The sequence below is a fragment of the Suncus etruscus genome, chromosome 3, assembly GCF_024139225.1.
Source record: "Suncus etruscus isolate mSunEtr1 chromosome 3, mSunEtr1.pri.cur, whole genome shotgun sequence".
In the NCBI taxonomy this organism is placed as follows: domain Eukaryota; kingdom Metazoa; phylum Chordata; class Mammalia; order Eulipotyphla; family Soricidae; genus Suncus; species Suncus etruscus.
In genome coordinates this window covers 65,093,163-65,115,739 of record NC_064850.1, presented here as the reverse complement: position 1 = coordinate 65,115,739, position 22,577 = coordinate 65,093,163, and the positions used below count along the sequence as shown (strand labels likewise).

Sequence of the window (22,577 nt, the reverse complement as noted above, 5' to 3'; positions counted from 1 at the left end):
AGAGCAGGAGCCAGCGGACACCCAGATCCAGGATGTTAGTGGCGTCTGTACAGGAGTTGCTCTTGGAAAAACTATATTCAGAAACCTGCTGCATTCTACAGGGTGAAATCAGGCCATCAGTGGATGGGGCTGAAGAGAGATCCAGGAACTGGTCAACAGCAGGCAGGAGCCTTCCTCCTGGGCCATAACACTTGCTCCGATCTCCCCTCCTAGCCCTGTCTCCCTACATTCCCTGAGCCCTCCGTGGTGCTCAGAGCTGCTGAGTCTAAGGCTTCCAGGTACGTGTGAGGAGGCCATACTGAGCACACCTGGTGGCATCCTGACCAGCACCTGGGACAAGGCAAAGAGGAAGGGCAGATGCTGGCTGCTGACAGGACAGAGACCCTGTCCTCAAATACCCTTGCTGTTTCCCAGGGAGCTTCACAGCCAGCCTCTCTCCAGAGAATCTGGGAAGCTCACTGATACCACTGACCTTGGGCCCCCATCTTTGGCCCCAAGTCTTCAGCACCCTCTATAATGTATGGACTTAGAGACTAGCATGCAGCCCCCCTGGAAATCTTACTAGGAGTAGCATGGAGCTGTCACTAAGTAGATGCTCAATAAATACCAATGCCTTTACCTCTCCTTAAATATTTAAAGAATAAAGGCCCTATGAGCCCAAGGATTGTCTCAATATCTCTCACTGCTCCTGTTTGAGTAGGTGATTAAGATTAGTTTAGGAATTTTCTACTATTTATTGGTGCCTCTTCTGTGCCAAGAATGAGGCCAGGGTGAGCTGCTGTCATTGTCCCAGACCTGGTATGAGCACAGAGCCATTAGAAGAGGTTTCACAGTTGGCACCGAAGGCTGTGTGTGTGCGAGTTTATGTGCGATTGTATGAGAGTGCTTGAGCATGTGAGTGCATGTGTGAATGTGAGTATGTGTGAATGCATGCATGAGTATGTGTGTGAGTGAATTTATGTACGTAGTGTGAATGTGTGAGTTTCTGTAAGTGCGTATTGTATATATGGATGTGCGTGAGCTCATGTGAGTGCATATATGTATATGTGTTCATGAGTTTGTGTGTGAGTGTTTGTAAATGTGTGAGTTTGTGTGTGTGTACATACGTGAGTGTATTTACCTATGTGAGTGTGTGTGCCAACAGTATCATCGGTGGGTGGAAGAGAGGAGGCATGAGCCAGGGAACTGTTGAGGGTCCTTGCTCCATTGTGGTGAATAAGCTTTGCAGAAGAGGGAGGAGAGTGTCTTCAACCGCTGAGTCCACGCTGCAGCCATTCAGCAAGCTAGCTACTGGCCTGAGCTTGGGCTGGCAAGCTGCCACGCATCCTCTGTTGCTCTGGGTATAGAGAGGCTCTGGCTCTGGAGGTTCTCAGCTGTGGGAGCAGACCAAGCATCCAGGTACAGGAGCTCTGACCACACCATGCAAGCAACCACCAGCGCCCATCCCACACCTACCTGACAGGTGAGCAGCTGTGCTCTGCATCTGTCTGTCCATCTGTCTGCCTCTCTGGGGCTAGAGGAAGCTCTTCAAAGAGGGTCCTGGGCTAGAAGCTTTTTCCTCTGATGCTTATCAGCTTGGGGACCAGGAAGGGCGGAGTCCCTCTCACTGCCCCTCCTCACCAGCTCCCCTAGTACTGCCTGCCAAGCGCTGCAAATTACCACACATGCCAATAAGTCATTAGGAACCAGAACAGCAAATGTGGGGTTGCCATGGAGATCTACATGAGAGCTTGCAGCCCCGGGGGCTGGCCCATGGTTCAGGTGTACTGTGAGTGTTGGGAAGGCCACATTGTCTGGTGGAGGGACACAGCACACTTGTGCTGGAGTACTAATTCCAGGTGGACAAGGCTCTCTGAACTCTCTCACCCCAGCTCTGCATGTCCCCCTTGTCACTCTTAGCTGTAATCCAGATAGTTGGCCCACAGGGTGAGGGCCCGCACCCTGCTTCAGAGACCTCTATCTCCTTCTACTGGACATTGGACATCAAGTCCCAGGGCCAGACTGGGCAGGACATTTGTCTGCCCCTATCAGAGCTGCTTGCTTATGATTGGAGAAACTGAGGCCAGAGAGGGGCTGAGGGCAGGGCTTATTTCCATCACACTCTCCCACACTTCTCAAGTTTGGGAATCACTGTTGCTTCCTCCCAGACCTTCATAGGTAGAGACACTGGGCAGTGGCTGACAATGGATGCCCGGCTGAGATGAGCTGAAGAACTGGGGATTCCTGTGAGGCAGCAGCAGGGTTCCTGGCCACTACCCTCAGGGCCTGGGCTCCATCATTGGCAAAGTAACTGGGTCTGTTTCAGACATAGTTTCAGATGGGACTTCTCAGGACTCAGAGAAATGAAGCAATTCCTGGAGATTGGGATACGGTCAGTGGGGTTCTGTGCCAACCATGGCAGCCTGTGCTCATTGTCCATTGCTGCTGGATCATGCTAGAAACTCAGTGTATAGAACAACACAGTTTCAGGGCCGGAGCAATAGCACAGTGGTAGGGCGTTTGCCATGCATGTGATTGACACAGGATGGACCTCTGTTTGATCCCCAGTGTCCCATATGGTCCCCCAAGCCAGGAGCGATTTCTGAGCACATAGACAGGAGTAATCCCTAAGTATCACTGAGTGTGGCCCAAAAACCAAAATAAGAAAAACACAGTTTTTTGTTCAAGTCAGAAGCTCCAAATCCCAAACAGGTTTCTCTGGGCTCAGTCAAGATGTCAGCCTGGCCATGACTCCAGGAAAGAGGAACCCTGCCTCTCCCTGTCCACAGACATTGGTTCCTATTTCCTTCCATCCCCAAAGCAGGTGAAACTCAGTTAAACCTGGCACCACACTTGGTGTCACTTTGCTTTGACACTGAATTTTGCCCGCCTCCTTGATAGGACCAGTACCTATGCCAACCTGGCTGGGTACAGCAGGGAGATCTCTGGCAGGGCAATCCAGGACAAAGGGTACCTTAGTGTTACCTGAGTGCACAGTACCAAAGCTCCTCTCTCATCCCACTGCGGCCTGACCTTCTTCCTCTTTGCTGACATTTTATTTTTGTTTTTGTTTTTTGTTTTTGTTTTTGTGCCACACCCAATGATGCTCAGGGTTACTCCTGGCTTTGTGCTCAGAGATCGCTCCTGGCTTGGGGGACCATATGGGATGCCGGGGATTGAACCGAGGTTCCATCCTAGATCAGCCATGTAAAAGGCAAATGCCCTGCTGCTGCGCTATCGCTCGGGTCCCTCTCTTTTCCTCTTTCCCCAAACCCTTTTCCTTGCCTGACTCGGCTGCAGACAAGTTATTGATGCCATGAACATGCAACCCCAGCCCCTCTCCAGCTCCTTCACCCACAGACAGCGCTGTCTTCTTGCCCGTTCATCAGAAACTGGACTTGACAGCACTTCAGAGACCTACTGGGCCCAGAGCACAGAGCACACAGTGCTTCGAACCCGCCAGCTCACCCTGCAAGTCCACAGAGACCCGCTCTAGTGCTGGCAGTGTCGGAGGTGCCCTTGGAACTGGTGTCTTCTCATTTCCCCCATGGCACAGTCCCTTGCAAGATGCCATCTGCCTGGGCCAGACGGGCCCAGAGAAAGGTGCCCGGGGTAGTTATCACAGCCTGGACTTTACGATTTTATGCAAATTTCCACCCTCTATCAGCTTTCTTTTTCTGTCCCCAGTATAAAACAGCAGCTCATTCCCATTTCTGCTCCACAGTCCCTCCCAGGGATTGTGGGGAAGAAATAGAAATGTGATGTACTGGGAAAGCCGTTCATTTCAGGGGAGCGGCCCGGGGGAATCGGCAGAGCGGGAAGGGACATTTCCTGAGCTTTCTGCTTGGGAGAGGTAGTTTACACAGATGAGCTCGGCAGACGAGGGGGTTGAGAGGGGGCTCTGGCATCAGGAAGCTTCAGGGCTGATTTCTGGCTCAGCCACTTGCTGATTGTGTGTAGCCTTGGGCAGGTTACTTAATATCTCCCAGTTTCCATTTCCTCAACTGCAAAAACACAGGGCAATCTGCTTTCCACAGCGCTTTGTGGCTTTTTTCCTGAATTATATGAGAGAGACACAGCCAGAGTCACAACCAGAGTTCTGACTCCCTCTGAAGCACTCAACAGCGTCATCTCTTGCTTAGATTTACATCCCCAATAAAGTGGGGCCATTCACCCACATCTACAGTGGAGGAAACTGAGGCTCAGTGAGGTCAAGTCAGACTCACCAGAGCATGTACCCGGGCAGTGGAATCTGCGCAGTTCCTGCCCGGTGACTTCTGGTGGTGAGCCAGGCTGAGCGGCTCGTTGGCATCCTGGAGGTGGTGCCAGGAACATTGTGGCAGAGCTAGTGGGAGACTCTATGGGCCTAAAGAGGCCAGAAGCTTACCCTGCTGAGGACTTTGTCCCTCAGACCTTTGGCTCTGGCTCTCATGCTGGGGTCTACCTAGGTCTGGGGTGCAAGCACTACCCGTGGAGCCCGTTCTGCCCCAGTGCTGCCTCCACATGCAGGATGAGAACAAACTCAGCCTGAAAGGAGAAAGGACAGAGCGGCCCCATGGTGGTGACAGAGGAATGTTTGGTGCCATTTCCTTCCTTCTCAGTCACCCTAACATGATACAACCTCCCAAATTGAAGGCCAGGTCAAGAGGAGGGAGAGCAAAAGCTGAGAGTGGGAAACAGTGGAGCTCTAAGGGCCTGCTGACAACAGAGGAATTGACGGGCTCAGGGAGTTTGGAGGAAGAGAGGGGAACAGTGAGAACTGGAGAGTGGGCAAAAAGGCTTCAAAGAACAGGAACTTGCAGGATTTTCCATTCTAAAGGCCATCCCTACACCCAGAGAATCTAGGTGGGGCTCAGAAACCTGGATGATAGGAAAGGGTGATCACACAATGAAGGGGCTCCCCACTTGCTGTCTTGTCCCCCTCCCAGTTTGGTCACCCTTCTTCCCTCACTCCAATCTATGGGCTCCCCCGGGAGAACCGTTCTGCACATCAAACCCCATCCCATTTCCCAGCCTGAACCAGCAACACCTCCCTGGGGAAGAGCTCCCTGTAGACGCCCACACAGCTCACAGTTCTGATAACATTTATAGTCAAAATCACACAGTTTAGCACTTGGTTTTAAATACTGCCTGTATTGTTCCCTCGTTATTTCTTGAGAGTACAAGTTTGCCACCCCAGCCCATCGGCAGGTTTGCTTACCAGTAAAGACCTTTCAGTTTCTTTGTACCCTCTGATACCAAGACCACCCCCAACATCTTGGGATGAAAGGGCAAGTACCCACTGAACTCATTTCACTGGGGCTTTAGAAGGTGAGATGATGTCCCCCTCCCAATCCTTCACCTCTGCTCTGTAGAAAGCCCATCTCCTTCCGTGCCCAGGTCTGGGGCTCACCTATCCGGGGACCCTGCAGCCCTGGCCCCACTGACTGAGACTTGAGCTGCAAGTTACCATCTCAGCAGGCTCCTGCGGCAGCCACACTCCCTCCCTCACTGGCTTTCTACTTGTTTCACCTGAGCAGCCTCCGGGTCATAATAAAATTAAGCTCTGCAAAGGCAGGGTCCAATGGGTGCTCCTGATCACTCAAGTCCCTGGCCCCAGCTGCAGCTTGAGAAATCTTTGGTGTCCAGAGAGTATGACTGGCTGGAGTACAGGAAGCCCTGTTGGACACCAGGCACCACAAAGCCCCCTAGCACTGCTGGAATGACCCCTAAGCACAGCAGGGCATGGCCCCCTCTGAAAACAAGAGCAGAAGAAAAGATGGATGAGGAGGTCCAGGCCACACCTTGTCTGGTTAAGGAGAGGAAAACACTGGAACCTTCTAGAGATTCCCCTGAGGGGCAGGAGCTGCTGAAGTCCCCTGAGATCCCAGAGCCCTTCACCATCTTTTCAGAAGTCTGTTGAGAAATAGGGGCACTAGAAGAGAGGTGAAAAGTTACCTCCTTCCGATGCCCAGAGTTCACACTTCCAGCTTGCCCACCCACCGGTTGGCTGTCCCTCTTCAAGGCATTATCACTTGCCCTCCTAAACATACTGAGCCCTCTGTGGCCAACCCAAACCTCCCCTGCCCTTTATTTCCTACTTCTACCCCCTGAGCACTCCCATAAGAAGACCCGGTGGTTCTTCTCAAAGACTTGGTTGCCTGCAATGTTTGTGAGCACACAAGACCTCTGAAAGGAGGTTCTTTTTCAGTCCCCTCACCAGCAGCATCCATCCTCCCTTGTCGAATGTGGACTCTGTGTCCTGTGCGCTTACCATGCCCAACAAATCACCCAGGGTCCAGGACCTATGGCAGAGGCCTACCAATGACTCTTGGTCCAGCGAGAGTCTGGTCTGGCCCAGACCACCTAAGCAAAGTGCTTAGTGTGACAGAGGAAGGGACACTGGTTTACAGAGAAGCTCAGAGGCAGAGGGGAGGCCCTGTCTCTCAGTCCTGTTCTCGAGAAGGGGAAGCAGTATTCAGGGGATGGGATGCAGTGAGGATCTGATGATCTGATGGGAGGAAGACAGAGGATGAACTAATGCATCCCAGAGAATATCAAATTCCAGGGATGATGAGAAAAGGAGACCTCCGGTCAGAGAGGGATTTTCTCCACTGCTGTACTTTGGAGCTCATTCAGACCTGACTGGAGTCTTGGCTCAAGTGAGAGAAACAAGAACACCCCCGAAGATGCAGTTTTTGGGGGATAGCTGGGACCATGCAGTAGAGCACCTGGCCCAGTTCTTGGCACTTAGGACAAGCTGCATGCTCTGGGTCACTAGTGTGAATGGAGCTGAGAAGATGAAGATCCTGATCTTCATCAGGGACTCGCTTCTGGCCCATTAAATGCTGAGCAGCAGGGAAGGTGTGGGGAGAAGCAATGCAGAGCCAAGCACTGGGCCAGACCAGCCTGGTGACACGCATGAAAGGCTGTTCCCACAGTCCAAGGTATCACCTGGCTAGAGGACCAGGGTCGCAGTAGTCTGGCTCTGGGGTGTGTGAGGCTGATGATGGCTAAGCACAAATGGAAGGCTAAGAGACCAGCCTGGCAGAGAGCCCCAATCCCCACCCAGAGAACATCATTACAGGCTACAGTGTGTAGGAGGCACTATGCAGCCAGCTGAATGCTTTGCTGCCCTGAAGGGCCACAGACTTTGGGATGGCTGGTAGCTACCAGGATCAACCTGCATGTGCCAGCACCTCAGGTTCCCTTGGTACACCCTCTATGAGTCTTCCCCACAGAGAACCTCCTCTTGGAACTAACTCCAAAACCTCAAATAGAGAAACTCAAGCCTTTGTGTCAAGGCCATGCCACTACCAAAAAACACTTATGAGCCCTGTGGGCATACCATGCTCAGAGTTCCCACTCCATACCAGGTTCGTCAAAGCCCCTACACCATGCCAGGTGTACACTACTCAGGCAAATGTTATAATTCAAACATTTCCTGATGAGGTGACCTGTCCAAGGTCACCCAGCTATGGGGTTTAGGAATCCTTGTTCTTACTCAGTATCCTTGGAAGGCAGAGCAAAATCTGAACATGCTTCTGTCCTGGTCCTGCTGTTAGAAAAGGTGGTTGAACTGAGTGGGGGAAAAGCTCCCTGAGGTCAGGTGAGGGCCTTTCTGGGAGCCCCTGCAGCCCCATCCCAGCTCCTTGCTGTCCGACATCTCTTTTTTTTTTTTTTTTACAAGTCTCTTGTTTTCCAGTTTGTGTTTCTGAGTGAATCTGTCTTTAACCTTTTCCCTCTGTTCCAGTGTCACTCCCCTTCTCCACCATACCCAGCCTCTTTGCTTGTCCTTAGTCTTTCTTCCCTGTAGTTCTTCAAAGTGAAACTCTAAAGTCTTCTACTCTTGCCTTGGCCCGGGAACTTCTACAGAGCCCAGACATGCTGAAGTGCCTGAGGCGTCTGAGGATAGCAGTGCATTGACTCGTTATTGGCCTAGAACCCAGATCCCACAGCTTGATCCTGCTGGAAACTGCAATTTCACAGCAACCCCACCTGGCTGCAATTGAGTGGCTGCACATTGATGTGGCAACATCAGGAAAAGCTAGACCTTCCTACATGCCCTCCCAGGTCTCCATCTACTCCAGGAAGCCTTTCTGACCACTGAGGATCTTTGTGCAACTACTAGGCATGCTCCTATATCGGAATACTCTGCCTGAAGAACCAGGGAAGCTCCGGAAACACAGGGTCACAATGAAATTTCTGAACAACTCTACAAGTCATGCACAATCAGCCAATACAGGCCCAAAGGTCTGCAGGAAACTGCGATTTCAAAGTGGATGGAGACCTTTGTGACCTGGGCAAGTGCCTTAGTCTCTCTGGTCCTGAATAGTCTCAGCTCTAAAATGTCATCTTCGGTCAGATCTTATCGGTGCTTGCAAGATCAAATGAGGTCTTCGCAGAAAGCTTCTCTGGTGCTGAGAAGGACCTCAAGGGCACATTTTCTTATTCTTCCTCATTCTTCTCCCTGCTCTGTCTTAAGCACTGGCTCTCCCTCAGTGCCCCCAGATCACTGACGAGGGAGGAACAGGTCAGACATGCTATAAGGATTCAGGGTTTGTAGGCTTTGTGGAACCTGGGGTATTGTGCTTTGGGACTGTGACATTATTTGATACTTTGTGCTTTAATACTGTGATGGCCATCACTGTATCACTGTGATGATGAGGAGGATTCATTAGGATTGTACACACACTTGCACACATCACATACATGGGCATGCAAACATATTCACACATCACACATATTCACAGATGTATGTACTCTCACACACACTACAGACACACACACACACACACACACTCACTCAAACACAAGCATACAGCCATCCCAAACAATGGGGTTTGGAACAGCCTGGCAAGTCCAAATACACTGTTAGCTCTACTCTGATCTATAGGTTTTCTTGCTGTACACTTGCCTCCCCAAACAGTGCTCAGTATTTATAAAATTGTGGAATAGACAAAGAAATACATTTAAACAAAGTAATAGATTTTTCCATTTCTTTACAACTAAAAACAGGGAGGTGGGAGATAGGAAGGAAAAATGGTAGGAGCCAGGCCTTCCAGCGTGGCTCTCCCTCTGGAGCCAAGCAGAGCCACTGTGAGAGCATGCCAGGCGTGGAGGCTGTGGAGGGCACACAGGCCCTGCTTGTGGTCTCAGAAGCAGAATCTAGAGCAGGGGCTGACTTGAGACCTTGAAGGGAGGGAGGCTGAAGGAAAGGGGGACAGTGTGGAGGAGAGGAGACTGTGGGGAGAAGGCAGTATGTTTAGGAAGCTAAGGGATGCTTGCTGAGAAGAACAATGAGGGGAGAAAAGGGAGGCCCTGAAAGTGGGGACTTGGCGACCAGGAGAGAGGATGACCTGCCAGCCTGTGTACATTGCTCCAGAGTTTTGTGACTACTTGGAGTCTCCTTGGGGGTTTTCCATGCCAAGGGGAGGGTATGAGTTTAGGGGGTGCTCTGCCAGTCCTGGGGGAGCTCTCAGTCCCCAAAGCCCTGCTTTTCCTCTTTCTAAACACAGGGTTCCTGATCTGGGGTGCGTGTGTGTGTGTGTGTGTGGGGGGGGGGTCAGTAGAGCCAGCCCAGGGGGAGCTCACACCCCTCCAATTCTAGCTCCATTTTCTCCCCACCAGGGAAGTGGGTCAGCCCCAAGCAAGAATCTCTGACTAGGGAACTAGGGATGGCCCAGCCCCTGCACACACACACACACACACACACACACACACACACACACACACACACACACACACAACCGGCCCCTACACACACACACACACACACACACACACACACACCCGGCCCACATACACCCGGCCCCTACACACACACACACACACACACACACACACACACACACACACACACACACACACACACACACACACACTCTGTTCTGTAGGGGAGGGGAAGGGGAAGAGGACCCTGCGCCAGTGACCATCGCAGGCTGCCAGGGCCAGATGTCTGGGGATCCCCAGTTTCCTAGGATGAGGGGCCAGGCTGGCAGGGCCCCTTCTTTGCCCCCTCCCTGAGGTCTCAGGCTGCTCTCTCTGATCCTGCCCACCGCCTTTAGAAAGCTCCAACAGATGGGAGCTGCTGCGGCAGCCCCAGGGCAGCACAAAGCTTGCCTGACATTTCCCTTCTAGCTCCGGGTGGGAAGAAGGGGACCCGCACACAGGACTTCCAGGGACTAGGTCTTCTGCAGAGCACCCCTTAACCCAGCGGCTCAACCTCAATGAGGCTCCAGTCTATATGCACCGGAGGGCTGGGTCTCTGCGCCCCGCAGGACGGCCGGCCCACCTGTGGCTGACGCCCTCTGCATGGAGATGGGGGCTGCGACACCCCGACCTCCCGGAACACCCGCTCGCTCTCCCCACCCTTGGCTTGGCCACTTGCGAGCCTCGGGTCGCTCCTTCTCCGCCCCCAATGTTCCACCGCGGGAAGCCCCAGGCAGGTCAATGCTTTGGAGACTTGGGACAGAGCCAAGGCCACGGCGACCACGGCCAGCGAGATCTGGAGAGGGGGCTGGTCCCCAGGGGCCCCTCTCCGTCACACCCTCCCTCCAGCTCTGCCTAGCAACAGTTTGGGGGTGCTCCGGGCCTCTGGGCGAGAGGAGGCCGGGGTCCCTTCCCCCTCGTCCAGAGCGTGCAGGCAGTCCCCACCCCACCGCGCCTCGCCCCAGCACCCCCGCACCCCGCGGCCCGACAGGAGGCCGCTGCCCCGTCCCCCCACTGCCCGGGTCAGTCTCGAGCCGCACACTCACCCCGCGGGCGCCGTCTGGGCTCGGGGGAGCCACCGTCCGCTGCAGCCCCGGCCGGGAGGCAGATCCGCTAATCGCCGCCAGCGCAGCCCCTTGAAGGAAGGATCCGGGGCGCTCGCTCCTCCGGAGTTGTCCGGGGGCGACGCCAGGGACGGAGGGAGTCGGGGGGAAGGCCGAGGGCAGCAGCGCCCGAGTCCCGCGCGCGACGTGGCCCGAGGCTGGCAGGCGAGCCGGGCGCCCCCCTTGCGCGCAGCGATCGCCGGGCACGGAGCGACGGAGCCGGCCCCCCGCGGCCCGCGCCCCCTCGCTCCCCTCCTCCGCTCGCTGTGGCTCGCCGCTCCGCCGCTCTCCCAGCCTCCAGCCTGCTCCGGTCGGTCGCCTCCGCCCGCCCGTCTGCAGGCCACGCCACCCCCGCCGGTCCCGCTGCCGTTTAACTCCTGAGTGGCCACAGGCCCCCCCTCTCCCCAACGTGCACGCAAGCACCCCGAGGCCGGCAGCACTCTGGGCGGCGCCTTGGAGGGATGGTGGGGGAGCTGAAGCTGCAGCGTGGAGAGACGGGAGGGGGACAGCCCACTGGGGTGTGTTCTCCGGCGGGCGAGGCTTGCCTGCAGGAAAGGGGGGCCCTGCACCTGGTCTGAGCCGAGAATGCGGGTGCTCTGCGGGCTTGCCTCGCCCCTTTCCTTTTGCAAAGAACAGACTGATAGATGGGGGGGAACAGAGGCTACAAGGGTCAGTCCCGGCGCCCGCATCAAGGGCCACAGGTTAGCCTTGTGGTCTCCACTCCCAGAACAGTCGGGAGTACAGAGCTGGCCAAGCATCTGCCCCCCCACCCACCGTGTGCTCCTGGTGTCCTAGAGAATGGGATGGATCACCTTATGGAGTGCTGGTCTCCGCCCAGCATAGGCCCATATGGGTAGTGTTGGTACTGGACAAGACCCTCAGGAGAGGACAGAAATCTCTGGGTGTTGGGTAGGTATGTGGCTTTGAAGGACTAGGTAGCATTAGGGACACCGGGTGAAGTGCAGGGCCAGGACCTCACTGGACTGGCACAGCTGGGTTGCAGCTTGGTGCCTGGCGAAGACTGGTGGCTGCCCTTGGTGGGGCTTAGGAGAGTGGGTGGGTCCTGATGGAATCTGGGCTCAGGGACCTCACACCTTAGTGGAAATCACTCAGAACAGTGCAGCAAGCTGAGCTGGCTGGCAGCCACCCTCCGGAGGGGCAGAGGCAGAGCCTGGGAAACCACAATGGGGAAATGGGATGGGGAGTCCTACCAAGGAGGGGCATCTGCCTGGGTACCTCTCTGGGAGATGCTCAGTGACTCTCCTGAGCTCTGGCCAGACCCAGAAAGTGCTGCCTGGCTTTCTCCAAGGGCACAGCTAGGGGAGACTTTATGCCTAAGGGCTTTTGTAAAGTTAGCTCTCTAAGGCCTGTGGCTTCTGTCTGCATGAGATGGAATGGGGGATAGGGGAGGGATGTCTCATGGCCACATAGTCCAGAAGCAGGTATTCAGTTCCCCAGTTCCCCTTATACCGGGAAACCGCCCCTTCGCCCCTGGCTCACCCATGCTGTGCGGCATAATGGCCTTGAGGAGTTTAGAGAGACTAGTTGGAACTCCATGAAACACATTTTAACATTTCAAGGATAATGAAAGTGCCACAGAAATACAGAAAGAAAAAGCCATTATGGGCCCAGGTTATTCATGGCAGGTTTTATGGAGGAGTTGAGCTTCCAGCTGAGCCCAGATGGAAGGATGGGGTTTGAACTGGCAGAGAAAACGGGGGCCAGCTGAGACGGGAAAAGGAAGGCAAGCAGAGAACGGGCTGTCCCCAGGGCAGAGGACAGAGAGCTATGCTAGATACCATACCAGGCGTTTCCATAGCTCGCATTTTCTCTGACTTGCTTCTTCTTTTTCTCCACTCATCACTTTCTTTTTTTTCCTGCCTCTCTCTTCCCTGTATTGTTGTTCCAATAGTGTGTGTGTGTGTGTGTGTGTGTGTGTGTGTGAGTGATGCCAGCATGTGATACTTGTACATTTTCAACTGTGGTACTCAGCAGGGGTCTCATGACGTGCTCACCAAGCTCTGTCCTCTTTTATTATTTGTATTTACTATTTTTTTGTTTGGGGGCCACACCCAGTGGTACTCAGGCTCCAAGCTCAAGCTCTATGCTCAGGGATCACTGCTGGAGGGCTCAGGGACCAAATGTAGTACATGCAAGGCAAGAGCCTGTATTGCTCCAGTATCTACAGACTCATCCTCTATTAATTCTGATACATGTACCCAAGCTTATAGAGCTCATGCTCAGAGCTTTTATGGTGTTTTGCATACCTCTGGCTATGATGCAGGTGGAAATTGCTCACAGTGCCAGGGAATTGCAGACAGCAAACCTCTTAGGTTCTGACATTACAGCTTCTAGGATGGTGTTCAGGGGATGTGGGATGATGGGAATCTGAACTCATGGCCAGGGGCTTGCAAGGCAGGTGCTGAAATTCACTGCTTTAGCCCTACCACTGAGTCAGATCTTTTCCCATTCAACAAGTAGGAGAATATAAGGTCAGAGTATCTGATTAGCAACATTCAAACAGTGTTCGAACGTTCTTCTCCGGATCCACAGTGCCCTTTCTCTATCACAGCAGCAGGTGGTGGAGTGGCAGTAGCTAAATACCTGGACTCCAGGTTGTGGGGTTTAACCATAAACTTGTGCACAGACTATTTGGGAAGGGAGAGATGGGAAGAGGAAGCTGTAGTAGGAACCAGGGAAAAGAGAACATTAAGAACGGGGAGTAAAGCCCATGAAAGACTTGGCTGGTCCCCAAGTCTCGTCAGTTCAGGGAAAGGGTCAATGCTTTGGAGCAATGTACGTTTGTCAATTCAGCGGAGTCACCCCACCTTCCTGAGAGCAGATGTCACCGAATAAGTATATAATGACAAGGGGGAAATGTTGATAGTCATTCACCAGCTCCAGGGCCAGTGTCCTTCCTCCCGTGTGGGGTGGGACCTCTACATCCTGCCTTAGGCAGGAAGCTTCTGGAGGATTTCCCTTCTGCATGAGTACTTGCACAGGTGTTTCATCGCTAATGATCAAAGAGTAAGAGGGTTAGAGCAGCCACCTTTGCCAAGCAGTTGATTCCTGAGTGCTGGGTCTGTAACTCCAACTGCGTAGGAGTGGAGGAGCTAGTGCTCCTAGTGCAGCTAGTGGGGAGGGAGGTGGGAGTCTACTCCGGAGCTGACCCCAGTGCCTTCCCGCCTGGTAGAATTGAGAAGGGACAAACATTGATTTAACAAAAGTTGTAAACTCTGCCCGATGCCATGTTGCCTGGGGAAAGGGAATACTCTGAGCTTGGTTTGGAAAAATATTAATTCAAATAATAGAAGTTATACTTGTTGAGGACATGCTAGGTGGAAAATATGACACTAAGCATTTCTGATCCTGTTTCTTGAAGACATCTTTCCTTGAGGGTCCGATCTGAGGGTGTTGTAGTGGGGTGGAGACCTTGCCTGCTGAGGGAGAATGCTGAGTCCCAGCCCAATAGCCCTGCCTGCAGATGGGCAGACAGTAGGGCGCTAAGTCAACCATGGGGTTCCTGTAAACTAACAGGGGTAAAGGGCCTGATAGTGAGTGGGTTGTCTGGTACATACAGTATCTGGGTTGTAATCCCCCCTCACTTTCCTTCTCTCCCTGCCTCCCTTTTCCTACCTCTCCCAGCCCAGCTACCTAAGCTGCCATCTGAGCTGGAAGCTTTCTGGGAAAAGATGGGTACACTTTAGTCCTTTGGAAGCACATAAGTGACACCTTGAGAACTAAATGACCTATGAGTGACATTCACTTTCCAGTTTCTCCACTGGATTTGGTTGTATGTGTGTGGTATCCCACCAGGAAGCTCAGACTCAGGAATGTCTTAGAAAAAAGAAATTGGGGAGTCATGCCTTCCACCATGTGACTGCACGCTGTGGTCAAGTCACACAGGATTGGCAGATGTGCTGTTTGTTGGGAGCTAGCACATAAGCCCATCAGAAAAGAGAGACTGGGTGCCTTATGCCCACCTTCAGTCCCCTCCCTGGCTGGATGTAGCATCTGGTTACCTCCTTAGAGACCCTGACTGGGATTGAGGGGCATGACAGTTGTCCTACTAGTGACTGCAGTGGGGAAAGGGTGTAGCCTAGAGCAGCCAATCCAGGGTATAAATCCAAGCCCTGGGCCTTCCCAGACAAGTTTCAGAGTTCCTTCTTTGGGGGACTGAATGTGCCTGGCTTTGCTTTAGGTTGAGTTGTTCCATGCTTTCCACTTTACTGTACTCACTGAGTGCACTGAGTGCATCCCTCTGGCCCAGGGATATGATATGAGGGCTGCTGAGCTGGGCATGTGCTGGCACCTATGCAGCTGTGCAGCCAGGTGGCTTGGGCAGCTGAAGAAGAGGGAGGCATGAGGAGCAAAGAGTTGTGGAGCAACATGTGGAGGAGGGGAGGGGAAGAGAAGGCCAGCTGTAAAGAGAAGCACCAGTTGGCAATGCTCAGGGCACCCGGGGTCTTACTCTTAGTGATACTTGGCTAGGTCAACGCAAGGACTCAAGGATCAGTACCTTAATTTGGGACCATGAGGTGCTTGGATTGAGCCAGAGTTTCCCCCCTGCTCTCTCTCCCTAACCACAAGTGGGGCAAGTTTTGGGGAAGGGCACAGCTGATGAGTTGCAGTGCAAGGCAAGTGCCTAAACCTTTGCACTGTCTCTGCACCCAGGATGAGCATTATTATGAGATCACTAAAGTGAAATAAGAAACATCAGCTGGAAGGACTGAATTTCAAAGGCTTATGCATGTTTCTAGTTCAAGATAAAACACAGAAAAGCAAAACTGGGGGCCAGAGTTATAGCACAGTAGGGAAGGCGCTTGCCTTGCATGTAGCTGATGCAGGGTTTGATCCACAGGCATCCCATATGGTTTCCCAAGCCTTCCAGGAGTAATTCTGAGTGCAGAGCCAGGAATAAAGTCTGAGCACAACTGGGTGTGCCTCTCCAAAAAGCAGTGTTGTCATTTGTGTTTTTTTTTTAAAGCCCCAGAAGACTGGATCTTCCCTGGCTTTGCCCTGAGGTACTCACGGGTCCCAAAATCCTTCAGCACAGAGAACCAGAGAGTCAGAGGGCATTACAGATGGCACAGCAGTGGGGCACTTCGAGCATCTCCAGACTTCTCTCAAGTTACATTCCTGGAAAAGACATTTCAGGTAGGGCCCGGAGAGATAGCACAGCTGCGTTTGCCTTGCAAGCAGCCCATCCAGGACCTAAGGTGGTTGGTTCGAATCCCGATGTCCCATATGGTCCCCCGTGCCTGCCAGGAGCTATTTCTGAGCAGACAGCCAGGAGTAAGCCCTGAGCACTGCCGGGTGTGGCCCAAAAACCAAAACCAAAAAAAAAAAAAAAAAAAGACATTGCAGGTAAAAACGATGTAGGTTGAATCTGTTTTTGCTCAAGAACAACATGATCATGGAAATGATGTTTCTCACCAAGGTCCTAAAGCCCAACTTTAGTCAGTATAAACACCATATTTGATCAACTACTATAAATGATATACCTGCAATCTGTATTTGTTAAATTGGATGTGAGTATATAAAACAGCTAAGCTGGGCAATATGGTAACCAGATCCCATTCTGTTTAATTAACATTTTCACAGAGTCCTGGGAGACATGCTATCTGAGGAGAGGGAGCCCTGAAGAAAACAGGAGCCTCCATTCCTAAATAGAACCTGAGCAGTGAGGGGGAGCCTGGAAGAGGGCTGGCTGGAGGCAAGTCTTACTCCTGAGAACAGGCCTATGACCCCTCTCAGTATGTGGGCCAGGATCAGGGGAGAATAGCACAGCTTTCTACCTCAGCACAGCATTTGTAGGTCATGTCCAGGGGGACATCTGAAAGGGCTTTCTGGGCTGATCCAGAAAGACTTCACAGAGGAGGAAATTCTGGTGTCAAGAATCAGATCCACTAAACTATAGGCAAGGTCTGTGCTCACCTCCCAGGCCTGGAGGAGCAAATCTTTAAAGATCTTAAAGACTAGAAGAAAAGAGGATCAGGTTATTGGAAAGGTGATCCCATGAACCCTCTAAGGCCCTTTGCGGTTGATAGTACCCACCTTATAGTATCCAACCAACAGGCTGGCAAGAGGCATGTCCTTGCCATCAACTTCCATATTTTACAAACTTCAGCTAGACACCCATTTATGGGTCAGAGCAAGAACTTTTTGAAAAGTGAAGCACACACAACAGGACTAAAGATATAGTACGGCAGGTAGGGCCCTGGTCTTGCACTTGGTTGACCTGGATTCAATCCCTGCAGTGAAAATGGTCTCCTAAGCATTTCCAGGAGTGATTCCTGAATGAAGAGCCAGAAATAACCCCAAGTAATGCTTTATGTGAACCCAAAAGTAAAAAAACAAAACAAAACAAAAACAAGCCAACCTGAAACAAAACTAATTGTTTCATCAATGTTTTTGCTTAGTTGTCTGGGTGCCCCTGAGTACTGGGCAGGGTTAATGAATGGTCATTGTTCTCTAGCAAAGATTGGGGCTCTGTTCCCAAAGCTTGTCTATAAGATACAGAGTGTCTAACATTATTAAAGTGCCCTGGATCTAGTCTTTCCACTTGGCATTACTCTGTAGAGGATCTTCTTTTCCAATCAGACTCTATTCATCTCAACATTTCATTTCAGGAATGCTCACAGGCCAGGAAACAGGAACTCCATGTCTCCTAATCCTGTTCCATTCTCTTGGCATTGTTCGTGCCCTATATTTTTCTCAAAAGTTTTTTTTTTTTTTTTTTTAATTTATGAGCCACACTGAGTGGTGACTGGGAGGCACTTCTGGTGGTATTTAGGGGACCATACACAGAACCAGGACTTGAACCATTGTCACTGCAGCAGTCCTGAGGCTCAGGGGGATTCCCAGCCTCACTATGTCTCTGTTCCTCTCTTTTCTTCACTCCTGGAGGGCTTTAAACGATTGGATGTGGTGCAGGAGGGTGGAATTAGGACACATGCAAATCAAATGCCTTAACCTCTGGACTATTTCTCTAGCCCTCTATTTAAATTTTTCTCTCTCTCAGAGAAGGAATCTTTATGATCTTACTTTCAACATTTGATGAATTTCAGATCTTAGCATTCATAGAAGTTCCAAAAGGTCATTCCTCAGTCTGGCCCAGCTGCCACCTGGGTCTATTTTTGCTTTCTGGATTTATGTTTCTGAGACTGTGCAAAGCACTACCTGAACAATGGACCCAAATTTCCCATCTGGATCCTACTCAGGTCTAACTCAGGGCTCTTGCCTGCATTTTTACCAGCCCCCTCACCCCCTGGACTATGGAGCTCTGAGAACAATACCTTTCCTGGAGAAAATTTTATCTTACCAGGATGCAACTCCCACTCCCAATTTTCTTCTGGTTTTGATAATCTACTTCCTCTGCAAAAACAGGATTGGTTTATACTTGTTTGTGCTTACTTGAAATCATTCACACTTTGAAAAATAATTTTCTCTGGGATCCAGAAAGCTGCGTGCACAAAATCCTCCCATCTCCTCAGCCTGCCCACTGCCTCCCAGCCTACCCCCATCTCCCTCCGGCCCTGAGGTGTGTCCCCCAGGAGTGCTCAGGACTCATGAATGTCTGAGTCCTTCCTGGCTCAAACTGCACTATTGATCGAGTGGCTTTGGCTCTATCTGACTTTGTCCTCCTGTCTCACCTCCACGGGTTTAGGGAGAAGAGAATCGGTAAAAACTAATGAGTGCAGATGACCCCCTGGGGAGTTCAGCTTCATCAAGGCTGTTCTGTTCTTCTCTGGAAACATGCCTGGCAAAGGCAGGGACTGAGCAGTGAACCAAGAGCCAGAATGAGGTCAGGGAGGCGCCAAAACCAACAAAAGTGAGGTCCTTGCTATCCCCCCAGATCCTGTCCACCCCATGCCCAGGACTAGGTGGTCCCACCTTCACCAGATCCAGGGATGGGTGGTCCTTACATCTCTGGTGCATCCCAGCATTACCCTTCGTTGGGTCCTGATTTTAGCCTTATTGCGATGACAGAGAGATGGGGTGGGGGAAGGTTGTCCAGGACGAACTATTCCCATGTGAAATGGTTTCTCAGGTTGAGGCAGCTTGTCCTCTGAAACTCTCCTGCAGGCTGAATAGTTGGTGAGGTCCTCATCTTAGGATCCTAAGAGGGTCCACAGTGGCAGGCCTCCCCACTAAGAGTATTCAAGTCCACTGCTTCTGATGGGCTCCCTGTTTTCCCCCCTCAATCTCCCAGAGAAGAATGACAATCCTGAGAGCCACTTGTCAAAGGGATTAAAATCTCTGCTGTCAGCAAGCTCGTCCTTCTGTTTTATCCTTGTTGCTCCCAGCCTCCAGCCACATGTCTTTCCCAGAACTCCCTGGAAGGTGTCTGTCCCTGGTCCCCAGCTCCATGTTCCTGAAGAGTCTCCCCTCTTCTTGTCTTTGGGTCCTGTCGCAGTTTTGCTGTCCCCCGCCCCCAGTATAATAATCAAAGATGCGGAAGAAAATCTGTGAGTATCCAGCTATCCCTAAGTGACTGCATTGAGGGGGCCCTAGTCTGGGTGAGGACCCAGGCTAGGGTTCCTCATAGGCTGGGACTCTGGGCAGAGAGGAGCTGAGCCTTGGCTCTGGCCTTGGCCCTCTCCTATCCCAAATCTGCCTCTGCTGTACAGGCCCCACCTGCAAGGCCCTGTGTGGGCGAGGCCTCTCGGACCTGGCTTAGCTAGAAGCCTCTCACAGCTGAGGGGGGATTCTCAGGCTCCACAGGGTCTGGCACGCCCTGTATTCTCCCCCCCCCCCCCAAGGCAGAGGGGCTCTCCCCAAGCTGAGCACAGTGGCTGAGGCAGATGACTAATGCCTGTCATTTTCAAGATGCTTTCTCTGCACAGGAAAGTACACTCAGATCCAGGTTTTAATTGTGTGTGATTTTAGCTGAGATGGCGTTAATTTATTTCCTTTGCTACTTCAGCGCTTCTTCCTCTTTCATCACAGTGAAATTATCTGGAATGTATCTTTTTTTCTTAAGGACAAAGAGAAGAAGCTGATCTTGCTCCTTTTCCACTGATGGAGGTCTAGAGCATTTTCGGGGAGGCCAGATGCTGTGCTGTGAGAGGCTGCATCCCCCACATCCTCACCTTTCTGCCCCAAGACTATCCAATTTGCCCAAAGTATGACTGAAATGGAGTAGGACCCTCATCCATCACTTTCTGAGAAAGTTACCAACAGAGGGACTTTTCTAGCCAGTTTCTTTCTTCCAGCACAATCTTTGGAGCAAAGGGGTTCCGTTACTGTTCTTAAATAGCATCTTGGTGCAAGGGACTTGGAGGAAGGGGCTGTGACCTCTGAGGCCCCTGGCGTGGGTTGGAATGTAGATGGGACCCCATGAACGTAGTAATTCCCTACCCAGGCTTTCAAACACTTTCCCTTTTTTTCAATCTCCTTGTGGTAAGTATAAAAGTAGCTTACTCACTTTTAGCGATTCTGTTGACCTTGCCCCAGAATGTTCCCTCACTGAGAATAAATTTTTGTTTGTCTGCTTGAGCTAGGACCACCTTATCTGCCTGCTTACTCTAGTCATTATATAAAAATAAATCAACATTTGAGGCAGCCAAGATGGTACAGAAGTTAAGGCACTTGCCTTGCACGCCTCCAGCCCCTATTCAATCCTCGGCACAATATATGGTTCCTAAATCAGAAATAGTGAGCCCTGAGCACCGCTGAATGAGCTAAATAATATCCCTCTCCCCCCAAATAAGCCAACTTTTATTTTCCAAATATGAAAGTACAGTATCACTTTGGATATGCTCTGTAGTTCTATATTTTGGATTTCCACCTTTCCTTCATTAGAACCCCCATATAACTGCTTTACTAGTATTATTAGAAGTCAGAAAAGCATTGACCATGCCAAATGTAGCCCCTTAAGAACCTCATTTTTATTTTTACTTATTTAAAATTAATTTTGTATATTTTGGACCATACCTGGCTGTGTTTAGGGCTCCTCCTGCTCTGTGCTCAGGGATCAGTCCTAACAGTGCTTGGGATAACATATGTGATGCGAGGAATCAAACCACGAGCAAGTCAAGTACCCTTCCTACTGTATTATCTCTCCCCAACAAGGACCTCCCAATCCAAAATATTTTAAAATTCATTTTATTTGTGGAGGTGTCCTAAGCAGAGCCCTCCAGCCAAGCCATCTATACTAGTGACCACATTCAGGGCATACACCTTAACCCTTGCATAATCTCTTTGGCCCCTCAAGTACCTTTATATCTTTTGTCAAAGTCACCCCCATTCTGAGAATCATGTCTTTGTAATCACTCTGAAGAGGTGGTACAGGGGTACATGTGACTGAGCCTGGTGTAATTCCCAACACCACAAGATCTCCTGAGTACTACCAAGAGTGATCCATGAGCACAGAGCTGGGAGTAAGCCCTGAGTACTTCAGTTGTGGTCCCAAAACTAAAATCAAACAAAACAAAGCATCTACTGACCGACCTGCAGCTCTTGCCTTTTTAGGTTGATATACCAAAGAAATGAAAACCCAAGTCCCCTCCAAATGTCCTGAAGGTCCACAGCAACTTTATTTCTAGTAGCCCCAAGTAGAAAACAACTGCAATCAGTGTCGGAATGGTGACAACTCAGTCCATCCAGACCACAGAATATGAAGAAGGAAAAAAAAAAGTAATGAACTTCCAATGCGGGCAACTTGGATGGATCGCAGGACATTGTGCTGAGTGCAAAAGAAAAAAAGCCAATTTCTAAAGGTCACTTACTGCGTGATTCCATTTATAAGAGATTCTTGAAATGATAAAATTATACAGATGGCGAAAAGATTAGCAGTTACCAGGGCATGGGGAGGAGCAGTGAATTGGCAGGAGAAAAGGGACTGGACATGAATCTGAGGAGTGATGGAGGGTCAAGGCTGACCCTTGTGTCTGGATTGTGATTATGGTTCACATGTCCATTCACAACGAGGCTACTGAGGCACACATGAGCAAACGTGGGACAGTTGGTAACACTCAAGTACATTTGGCTTACCCCAAAGTCCAGTTGTGGGCTGACTCAAGGTCAGCAGTGTCAGCAGACCCAGTGTCCAGGCTGATCTGAGTCCACAACCTGGGTTTCAGGTGGACTCGCAGGCCAGTGGCTTCTGGAATTCTCAGACAAAGGAGACAGCTCACACCCTCAGGTTCTCCTAACATACATCCAATGAATCCATTTCCCCAGAACATTATAATCTCATTTGGGAGCTCTCTATATTTCCAGCCTATGCCTCATCCTAGGGTATTGTACACTAAGTGGATTATCTAGCCTGTGAAGTAGAACTATAAACTTATTTTGCTTATTTGATTATCCTGAGAGCAATCAGCTTCACCTTCACATTTAAGGAGCATCCTGAATTTAATTAGCTCGGCACTTGCTGCTGCTTTATTTCAGTGCCAGCCCTGAGTTCTGGAAAGTACCATGAGCTCCACTAATTCCTCTGTAGATGTGGGGGTTTGGGGTGGGGTGCCCATGCTGTGGGATCTGGGGAGGTGGGATGGGGGCATTCTAGGGGAGCTACCTGAGAGACTTGACTCATTGATCCATACTTCCCTCCCCACACTGCTCTTCTCTCCCTTTTCCTTTAGCACCATTTAGACAGAATGTACCCAGGAATGATTGTGAATGATGAGAAGGAAGAAGCGAGTGAGTGAAAAGATGTGTAAATGTGGGGTTCACACATGGCTGGGCAAGCCAGCGAGGTGGGTCCCTTGGAGGAGTTTATTGGTTTTCCTAGGCTTTTCCCATTTCCCTCCCGGCTCCAAAAGGAAGGTCTGGGGTGGGGGCTGTGACCTTCCGGCC

At 51.2% G+C, this 22,577-nt stretch overlaps 1 protein-coding gene across 1 annotated transcript in view; it reads right to left on the bottom strand.

Annotated features, from left to right (window-relative positions):
• Window positions 1-11,001, bottom strand: part of LRRN2 (leucine rich repeat neuronal 2) — a 48,482-nt gene extending 37,481 nt beyond the window's left edge. The window contains exon 1 of the mRNA XM_049770627.1: window positions 10,716-11,001. The gene's annotated coding sequence lies outside the window, so the exon portion shown is untranslated. The remainder of the gene's footprint in view (window positions 1-10,715) is intronic.
• Window positions 11,002-22,577: the final 11,576 nt, after the last annotated feature.